Source organism: Mustela nivalis, assembly GCF_964662115.1.
Source record: "Mustela nivalis genome assembly, chromosome: 7".
In the NCBI taxonomy this organism is placed as follows: Eukaryota; Metazoa; Chordata; class Mammalia; order Carnivora; family Mustelidae; genus Mustela; species Mustela nivalis.
The window spans coordinates 112,071,690-112,083,230 of NC_139026.1; positions in this window are offsets into that span (position 1 = coordinate 112,071,690).

Here is an 11,541-nt window from a genome sequence, read left to right on the forward strand (position 1 = left end):
CCAAAGCCTTGACTGTTTGAACAGGAGAGAGATTTTTATTTAGTATTTAAGATGAATACTCAGAAGGGAGAGTTTTATTATCCCGTGTATGGTTGGTCATAAGGTTGTGGATGCATGCACATCCACATATGTATTTGTGCAATATGTATTGCATGTTCACCTGAATGAAGCTTGTATTCCACCGAGGGCAGAAATGTCAACGTTAGAATAAAGCAGAGGTAACTGTTGGACAAGGGAAAGGGACTCTGCAGGCTACAAGAGCAGATATAAACTAGATGGGGTCTTGGGCTCATTTTCTGGGACAAGGAATGCAAGGCCTTGATTACTTTTGAAATAGCACTAGGAGTTTTACCACTGATTTATTGTCTCAATAGCTTAGGCTATTTCCTGGTCTGGTGGTGACTGTTAGTTTTCCCATTGCCTTGTTCCCTCAAAATCCTTAAGGAGTGAGGTTTTTGCATTTCTTTTTAAGAACCTCCCAGGAAGTTTTGGAAGAAGTGTGCTTGGGCAAGTACACAGGTGGGGTATAGATCATTGAAAATAGCTGGGGACAAAAAATGACTTTTCTTATGTCAGGAAAACTATATCTCTTCTTTAATTTTCTAGGAACCTCTAACTCTTTCTGCTGATGTTACCAGCAGGCATCTGAGATATTACTGATTGTTCTCTTGAACCTAAGGAAAAGGAAATGTAGAAAGCAAAAGACAAAACTTTAAAATCTATCTTCCAACTCATCAATTCACTGCAGCCACCTCTCTGTCTTTCCCTTTCTCTTTTTCTCTCTTTCTCTTTCTCTCTCACTTTCTCTCTCACATACGCACAACACACGCAAATCAACTTAAAACAATTTTTAATTTTCCCTATTCCATTTTAATATACTTGAGGCATGATCATTTTCTTAGTAAATACAAGGAAAAAAAATCTAGGATTCCATCATTCTGTGTGATTAAAGTATTGAGGAATTTACTTCCAATAGCACTTATAAAAACATATTTTATTTAAGGAATATTATATAATCAGGTGCCTGCATTTTTCTTATTCTCCAAATAGTGTTATTTGGCAATTAATATTTTGTCAATCAATATTCCCCTATACCTGAATGTGTGGGCAGTGAGAGATGAGTTAGAGGCAAGGATGGTGAACACTCCCAACAACTGCAGACTACATATATCTTAAGCCATGATTTTCTTTGCAAAGGTCAACATTGATAATGTTCTAGTCATACCTCCGTGTACCAGGAAAGAAGTAGCATATTTCTTGAAAGACACAGCTATCAAAGCTCCATTGAGAAACCGTAAAGATGGAGAAGGGATTTGCAAATTAAATATCTGATAATGGACATCTACTCTGATTATTTAAAAATGAATAAAAATAAAAAACCTTACTAATAACCAAACAGAGTATCCAATTTTACATGTGAAGGAAATAATGGAAGAGACATGTCACCAAAAGTATATGGATGGCTTATAAGCACATGGCCAATTTCTCAACATTTAAACATTAAAGAAATAAAAATTAAAATCATAATGAGACATGCTTACATATCAATTAGAATGGCTAAAATTATAAAGGCTAATTGTACTTGGTCTGAGCTAGATTGAGAAGCAACAAAAAATCTAAACTGTTGTTGGCATATATCATGATACAACCACTTTGGAAAATAGTTTGAAAATTTTTTTAAATGCAAAATATGTTGCAGTTACACAAATAGCCATTTTATTCTAGGCATTTAACCAAGAAAAACAAACCCTATGTTCATACAAGGACTTGTATATGAATTTCATAGCAGCTTTATTTTTAAGAATTGAAAACAGTGGAAATGTTCATCAATGTCCATCAATAGAGCAAAGACAATTGGAGATTCTCAAAGTAATGATGCTGAGAAAAGAAAATCCAGGCAATGAATTGTATATACTGTGTGATTCCATGACTACAAAAAATCTAGAAAATACAAATTTATATATAGTCACAGTCATCAAATATATGGTGTGATTTTAGTGCCTTCTTCTGTGCTCCCTTAGCTTCCTACACTTGGATCTCCGAGCATTTCTTACACCATGTGAAAATATGAACTCTTTCTCTTTATTCTGTCTTACTAGAATAAGAATCCTTGAAATTTTATGGACATTTGAACTCTCAGTTATTAGCAGAAATTCTATCACACAGTAAGTTTCCAAATATAAAAGCCAGAGTTTTACAATGACTTCTAAGCTTTTACATGATCTAGCCACTCATTTAACCTCTGTGACCTCTTTCCCTGCTACTCTTCAGTCACTCACAGTGGCCTCCTTGCTATTCCTCAGATATGCCAGGCATGATCCAACCTTATGGCCTTCAAGATAGCCAATTCCTTTGTCTGGAGTGACCTTATTGCTGATAGTTCTGCGCAAATTCATCACCTTTCCATACATTTGTTCAATTGTCAGCTTCATTGTAACTACCCTGATCTTCCTATTAAAAATTTTAACTCCCCATCCCCTGCCTAGCAACCTTGATTTTTCTCACCCTGATCGAATTTTTCTTTTTCCCCATTGTACTCTTCCTTTTTGAATGCACTATGCCATTTTTATTAAGGTTTATAGCTTTGAATTGTCTCACCCATTAAAATAAAAGTTCTACAAAGCCAAGTATTTCATTTACCAGTGTAGTCTGAAGTAATATCTGCCATGTAATAGTTCAGTAGACAACTGGTAAATTTCAAAATAAATTAATGTTGAGAGTATACTGAATTTCATAAGTCATTTCAATATTTTTTTCCAAAAAAATAAACTACGTAAAACATACCTTAAATTTATTTCAAAATATTTTATATCATATAATGGACAATATACATAAGCCTTAAAGAAACAATCCTATAATTAACCATTTCATACCTACTTAAAAACTGCATAATACCACACTCTTAGATCCTTTTTGAATGCTCTAAAATAACCCTTCAAAGGAAATACATTTTTAAAAATCACAGATTTTTTGGCAAATAATTTAATAAAATAAAAGTTTCATTCATCTATGTAGATCAAAATAAATGTTTTTAGTAAGCATGAAATTATAACTCTGAAGTGTGCTAAAATGAAACCACCTGCTAAGGGTGAGAGAACAAAAATAAACATCCTTTTTCCAAATAAGAGGAATTTATTACCTTTGAATCAAAGCATGTGGATTTGTTTAACTGGCAATAAAGCAATATGGAGACACAAACCATAGAAAGTCATATTTTAGATTTCCAAAAGACTTCGAAGTGAAGAGTATACATTTTTTAATTGCTACATAATGCTACATGATGACAAGATGACAGGTTGTGACAAATAGCATTTTAAAAGCTCTACTCATAATGGAACGGAAGATGTCATTTCCCTATAATTTTATATATGTCTTTAATTTACTATATCTGGATACAACATATTACCAAACAGATGTTCATCAAAGACTAAATCATTTTTAATGGAACATAATAATTTGAACCTACATCTATTAATCATTTTTTTCGATCTAACATTTATAGTCTCGCTAAACATTTTATCAGCTGTTGACAAAATTCAAAATAAATAGGATAAAAAGTCGTGTTTGGGGGCGCCTGGGTGGCTCAGTGGGTTAAGCCGCTGCCTTCGACTCAGGTCATGATCTCAGGATCCTGGGATCGAGTCCCGCATCGGGCTCTCTGCTCAGCAGGGAGCCTGCTTCCTCCTCTCTCTCTGCCTGCCTCTCTGCCTACTTGTGATCTCTCTCTGTCAAATAAATAAATAAAATCTTAAAAAAAAAAAAGTCGTGTTTGGAAAAGTAGATTTCTTTTCAAATTTGCATTTAAATGAAAATATTTGCTGATATTTTTAAAACTTTAAATGTAATTTTATATATATCTGACCTATCAGATGATATAAAATTTTTGGAGAAAATATGACATATTTTTTGATCTTGGTTGAAGGTATTAATAAAGAGCAACTGTTTGTATTATTTGTATTGTGATATCTTAGTCAATAAACATGAATAACTGGTATAAAATATGTTTTTTTAAAAATTTTATTTATTTAATTGACAGAGATCATAGGAAAGCAGAGAGGCAGCCAGAGAGAGAGGAATGGAAGCATGCTCCCAGCTGAGAAGAGAGCCCACTGTGGGACTCAATCCCAGGAACCTGGAATCATGACCTGAGCCGAAGGCAGAGATTTTAACCCACTGAGCCACCCAGGCGCCCTAAAATATGTTTTTTTTTTTTTTAATATAGAAGTATAGTTCTTTCCAAAATGTGGAACTAGCTGGAACTGAATGCCTCCTTCAAAGTCAGCTCTGGAGAAATTATGCCAGTGTAATATGGAACTATTTCAGATATTAACCAAAAAGAAAGAAATGATGATAAATTCCTTAAAAGACTCAAAGTTGCCCTTGACTGGTATGTTTCAAGCTCTATTCCTGGTTTGAAGACACGTTTTAACAGGCCTGTCACTGTAGAAATCCGCTGGATGTTTAGAGGCTATCAGAACTGTACAAAAACCTTGAAGGGGTAAAGACTTGAAAATTCTTTAGAGAGATTAGCTCCCTAAGGCATTATTCATCCACACATTTTCCTCCAATCAATAAAGACTGATGGATGAGGGGCACCTGAGTGGCTCTCTCATCACGTGGGTGGTGGGTTAAGCCTCTGCCTTCATCTCAAGTCATGGTCTCTGGGTCCTGGGATCCAGCCCCACATCGGACTCTGCTCAAAAGGAAGCCTGCTTCCCTCCCTGCTTGCCTGCCTCTCTGCTTACTTGTGATCTCTCTCTCGCTCTCTTTCTCTCTCTGTGTGTCCAATAAATAAATAAATTCTTTAAAAAAAGGCTGATGGATGATAAATTATGAAAACTGCTCACTCCAAATGATGCTTCTTCATAAGGATTTAAGAATTTAAAATTGTAAGAATTTAAAATTGAAACTTGATCATAGGATTTATCTTATAGAATAACATCAAGTGAAGGCAGTTATTATTAGTTCTGAAGTATTTGTGATTCTGAATTCTTGGCCTCATTAGTAAATTTATTTTTAAATTCTCCCATGGAGTGGTGATTGGCCTTCAGTCGTTCATTGATATACATCATTGGGTCAAATGAGATGTGTGTGCCCAGAACTATATATAATCTTTTTTGTATTTCACTGGAGATGGCATTTCTGAGTTTTGTTCAATTGAATTTGGACAGATGTTTTAATAGTCACTTCTAGAGTTGGCCCTGGAGAATATCTTCCTTTTTTTCTCTTCCCGATTCACTGAAAAACCCTGACTAATTCACATTATCACAGTGATATCACAATTCAAGTTTTTCCAAACACTATAGCTGCAAAATAGAAGGAAGCTACTCAGAATGGAATACTATTGTGAATGATTGAGAAAGAAAACATTATTATAATTAAGCTACCAGGTTTCAATGTATTTTATTGTTGCTTAGAAAATCCTAGCATACCCAGACTTTACAGAGATTTGATGATCCTAAGAAGAGCTGAACTCATGGACCAAAATAACTATGCACATAAAAAGTACAATTACTTACCTAAAAAATATGATGTGGTTAACTTTATATGCCAATCCAAGTGTTATTGGAACAGGAATTAAAAAAATAGCTTAGGGGCGCCTAGGTGGCGCAGTGGATTAAGCCACTGCCTTCAGCTCAGGTCATAATCTCAGGGTCCTGGGATCAAGTCCTGCATCAGGCTCTCTGCTCAGCAGGGAGTCTGCTTCCCTCTCTCTTCTATGCCTGCCCTCCGTCTACTTGTGATCTCTCTCTGTCAAATAAATAAATAAAGAAAAACTTAAAAAAAAAAAGAATGACTGTTCTTTTAAAAAATAGCTTAAAAGGGGCGCCTGGGTGGCTCAGTGGGTTAAGCCACTGCCTTCCGTTCAGGTCATGATCTCAGGGTTCTGGGATCAAGCCCCACATCGGACTTTCTGCTCAGCAGGTAGCCTGCTTCCCTTCCTCTCTCTCTGCCCACCTCTCTGCCTACTTGTGATCTCTCACTGTCAAATAAATAAATAAAATATTTTTAAAAATAGCTTAAAAGTATATGATAAAATAATGATATACATATACAAGGAAAAGAAAGATACTATACTGTGAATATAAATTAAGTGAAAATTGTTGAAATAAAGAATACAATAAATGGAGACTAAGATGAATATAGCTGTAAAATAAATAAATGAGTTGGGAAAAACAAACAAACAAATTAATGACTTCTGCCCAAATACAGCAGAAGAGAAAAAAAATAAAGAAAATATTTAAATAAGTACTGAGATAAATTTTGGAGAATTAAAGAAAGATAAAAGATACCAGACTTAAAATGATGCCAAACATGAGATATCAGAAACAAAACAAAACAAAAACTACACACACTAAAAACCACTCGTATACATTATGGTGAGTTTTAAGAATATCAAAAACAGAGAAGAGCATAAATGATGCCCAAGAGAAGAACAGATCACCTAAAATGTACAAGAATAATACTGACAGCACAATGCTCAATAGTAATAGCATATAAAGAGACAGCTGGGAGTTTTTATAGATGGAAAAGATATTTGAAACTAGGTATTATACATCAATCCAAATTATTGATTAAATTTGAGAGCACAGTAAAAATACAATGAAGCATGTTAGGTCTTAGAACATTTATCACACAGAGACACACATTTTGGAAAACTTCCTTGGAAGACAGCTCAATTTAGATCGAGAAAACAGAATTATGTACTCAAAGGCACATTTTGAAGGAAGGATTGAATATAGTCTGCACTGCAAATATTCTTTAATCGTATGTTCTGAATTTCCTAAATTTAAGAAGTATTTGTTCAAATATTTACCTTTAAATAAATCCTAGGAGACTTTTTCTTGGATTCTGGAAAATCAGTCCATTTGGATACAAATCTTTTTGTCACTGATGGAAATTTTGATAGCCCTTAACTGTGGAATGCCTAATGTATTGTTACAGCAATTGTGATTTGCCAATACATGGGTGATGTGTGTGTGTTGTGTGTGTTTATTTTTATTTTTGATGGTTTTACTCTTCTATGAGATTTTTAAGTAGACATGATTTTAATAAATTATGATTTGTTGAAATTTATCTGAGGTTATATATAATAAAATGAAATTTGTGTGAACTAAAGAAGTGCATCTCCATTTTTTTTGTTTTAAGAATAGACTGGTCTTTAAAAATTGTCCAAAGAAGTACATTATATTCATTATTAAATTTGATAATATACAATAAAGTATTTATGGTCATATTGGACCATATCAAATTCTACTATTAATTCATATTAATAATTACCATAAGAGGAAAAAGGGATATTTTTCAAAATAAAAATTAGCGTATTTTTCAGAATATGATATAGTGTTATTCACTGAACTGAGGGAACAAATGTCAAAGACTAACACAGTTTACAGAATGTTTTAACATAAATTGAAATTTAAATCTGACCAAATTTCACAGTTTTAAGTAAAATGATAGCACTTTATATCCTTGAAAAGTGGTAAGTGACCCAAAACATGGCTTAGAAAAACAAATTTAACACTACACTAGTCTGAGATGGTTAAGTTATGGTACAACTTGCCATTGTGTATCATCAAATGGTATATTTTTTTCTTTTGGGCTTGTCATTATATTTTATTTTAGCCATTCTGGTAAGTGTGTAGTGATATCTCAGTGTCATTTTAATTGCATTTCCTTGATGTCTAATTATGTCAAAATATATTACTTTGATGTTTAATGCTCTGAGCTTTCTCAGTTCAAGACCATGAAGCCACTTAGGAAAAATACAGTTGCAGAGGCACTCATAGACCAACTCTTATTTTGAAATAAGAAGAAACATTACTACCCATTCCAACAAAAAATAGATTTGTTATGCAGCAGGGATTTTATAAATTACCTGACACAACTTATATAGTAAGATGAAATGGGACAGGCGGCTTCTTGCAGCTATATACAACATCATTCTAATTTCAATTTTCAGTATGATTTTTCCAAGGTATACACAAAATATATATTTAATGTAAATTGTGAACATTTTAAACTCGGTATATGGAAATTAGTCAATTTTAAGTTTATAACAATCAAAATTAACGGAAGTTTATTTTAAATTAGTTAGCTTTCTCTGCATTGCAAGACAGAATAATCAAGAATTGGTAAGAAAAAAGTAATCTCTGTAAAATTACCGGGGGTGCATTATAAAGTGTTCGGTAACCGATCAAACTCACAATTTGGATTGAATGGCAAGTGATTTTTAAAATCTGGAACTCATTGTCAATTTTTTTTTCTTCATTGTGTCTTAATAAATTACTGTGTTCATTTGCATGAAAGTGAAGAAAAATGCATGACATTTCATCTCAACACTAAGACCTTTAACTGGCAACTCTGAATGTACTTTACAGCAGTGTAACAAAGTAAAGATCAATGATGTTTCATGAAATATCTGTTATAATTCTCAAGGAGATTGGGAGTTTGTGCAAAAATGCAAATCACTTTGCGACTAAACACATTGTTTATTTCAGCTAATTTTAAGAAAATATGCTGAGAATCTCTCAAAAAAGGAAGCAATGATTTAGGTTTGCCTTCAAAATCCTTATCTAATCCTGAACCAACAGCACATAGTTCAAAGAGCAACTAATTTGAGTAGCTCCAATTTACACATTTCCTAACAATGCTTAATTTAGTGGAATTTCTGTCCAATTATGGTAATTTGATGTAATGAAAGACAAAAGTTCAAAAAGATCATCCTTAATTTATATAGATGCCAAACTGCATTTTCTGAATGACGCCCAGGAACGTATTTTCAAAAACAAACAAACAATGCCAGAACCACTATTAGGTCATCTCTAGGCAGAAAGTGACTCAGAGCTTACATTACTCTCTCCCTGAAAGTATACTGTAGGCACTGAAACTACTACCCTGAGTCTGTGCTATGAAATTCCTTAAGTTAGAAAGTTTTAAAACCCGTCTGTGTGGGAGTATTTCATTTACAGATAGAGATTTGGTTGTTTATACATTTTCATACTTGATTTTTAGGGTGTAATAACTATGTTTTAAAATTCATGGTGGTTTTGAATACTGTTGGATAATTGAGCTAAAATGGTATATCCATTCCTCCTAGGAAACAGAAATTATAGAAAGGTAGTGCTTTTCAAATCTGACATCTTTGAGTCATTGCAGTATCATATAAATGCAATAGGAAAAGTGTCATTCATGTTTATGATATTTTCTATAAATAAATTAGAATGTACTGGAGGCCTGATATAAAGTGGGATGCCTAAACTTCAGTAAGATCTTGTTTTCAATTCAAAATAAATTTTATTTTTTATTTTTTTATAATGTCCCTCAATTTCAGATAAGCACCCCCATAAGGTCCACTCCGTTATTTTTTAAGATTTTATTTATTTTATTTGACAGATAGAGATCACAAGTAGGCAGAGAGGCAGGCAGAGAGAGAGGAAGAAGCAGGCACCCTGCTGAGCAGAGAGCCCAATGTGGGACTCGATCCCAGGACTCTGAGATTATGACCTGAGCCGAAGGCAGCGGCTTAACCCACTGAGCCACCCAGGCGCCCCCATAACAATATTTTCTAGGCTCATTCTGATAACTCTTTTCTAAATTCAAATTTAAAGGTTGAGGCATGTGATATATATTACACAAAAAACATCCCAAGACATTTGTTAAAAAAAAAAATCTCTTAATAAAGAACAAATCCAAAGGAATTTCTTTTCTAATTTAATTAACAAATTATGAATCGACTTACCTATTTCATCACAGTGTATCAGGCACCAATAATATTTTTTAATCATCACACCTGATGCAATAGTTACCATCTTTCAGACATACTGATCATGAAAAAGCAAATAAACAAGAGCACCGTAGCTTAAGATCTACCTGCATAAATATAGGCTACTTCAGACAATCTCTTCACCACAACATAGCAATGAATAGAAATCATACATGCTCTGTATGGACATACAGATGAGATAGAAGGGGATGGATGTTAATATATGCAGAATCTTTATTAATTACATTGTAAACCATAATATGGAAAAACAGAATACAATTTTAGAAATACCCAGGTCACCATCATTGTTTTATTTTTATATGTGTAGATAAGGAGTTTAATAAACAATCCATGACTATTCAACTCCTTATATTTTGAAAATTTTAGCAAAAGTAACAAACCTAGCACCTAGAAAATTGTACCTATCTGCAAAATACGGCTTTGCCAGCATGGTAGAGGAAAAGCAAAACAAAATAAGTAAGAAAAGTGTAACATTTCACAAGAGATTTGCTTTTATTTTTTAATTTTTTAATTTTTATTTTTCATTTATTATTTACTTCTATTTTCTGCTTTATTTTAATAAAAATGTCATGACCATAACATAAGAGTAGAATTAAACCAACATGAGAAATTATTTTTTCATAAGTTAAAATAAACTAGCTTGGTGATTAATTCAAAATTATATTACAAACTTCAGTGTTCTTGCAGTAAGTATCACTGCATAAACAAATGAGTCAGGAGTCATAAACTAATGATGATTCTAAATGTTATTTAGAGAGACATTCTGTTCTTAATATATTTCAAATATTCTACACAAGACAAAGTGGATCCAAGTAATCTGTAGGCAAAATAAGATTTTAGAGAAGTATATATTTCCAACAGTATTTATAAAATATTACCTTTATGTAAGGCATCATCCTGGACTTTGTGGAAAACACACAAAGGAGTAAGAAGTGGCCCTTCAAGAAACATATACAATATCAAGGTTTAACATGAAGTAGCATGTCTTCTCTAAGTAAAAAAAACATTGTACCAACTGACTTTACTGAAACTTTATATTTATTGCTCTCATTTTAGGTCATAGTGTCCTTCTGCATGCAGGCTGCTATAACGGACATAATATAGACTTAATAGCTTATAAAGAACAGGAATTTATTTCTCACAGTTCTAGACGGAGAAGTTCAAGATTAAGGAATGGGCAGATCCAGGGAGAGCCCACTTCCTCATAGATGGCTATCTTCTCACTGTAAACGTACATGATGAATGAAGCAAGAGAACTCTCTGGGGTCTCCTTTAAAAGGACTGTAATCCCACTTATGACCTAATTACCTCCCAAAGGCCCCTATGTTTTAATACTAGCACTTACAGAGTTAGATTTCATAATATGATTTTGGAAGACATAAACATTCACACCATAGTATATATAAACAAAAAAAGACACAAAAACAACAAACAAAAAAATTATTTTAACTACCTATTATTTTAAACTACATAAACTTTTAATTTGTTTCTATATAATATTAAATAACTCATTTGAGTGATTCACTTATATCCAATGCATCTGAGTGCAATTAAATTTGCTTACCCAGCATATCCAGAAGCATATTTCTTCAGACTATCCCATTCCCCACCTTACAGGATTTACCACAATTAGAAGACAGGGGATAGAGGATAGATAGATAGATGTATACATAAACACACTTGTACATACACATATGCATATTTTTTCCTGTTAATGATACTCATGCAAATAAAATTTAAGCTCAAGGAAACCT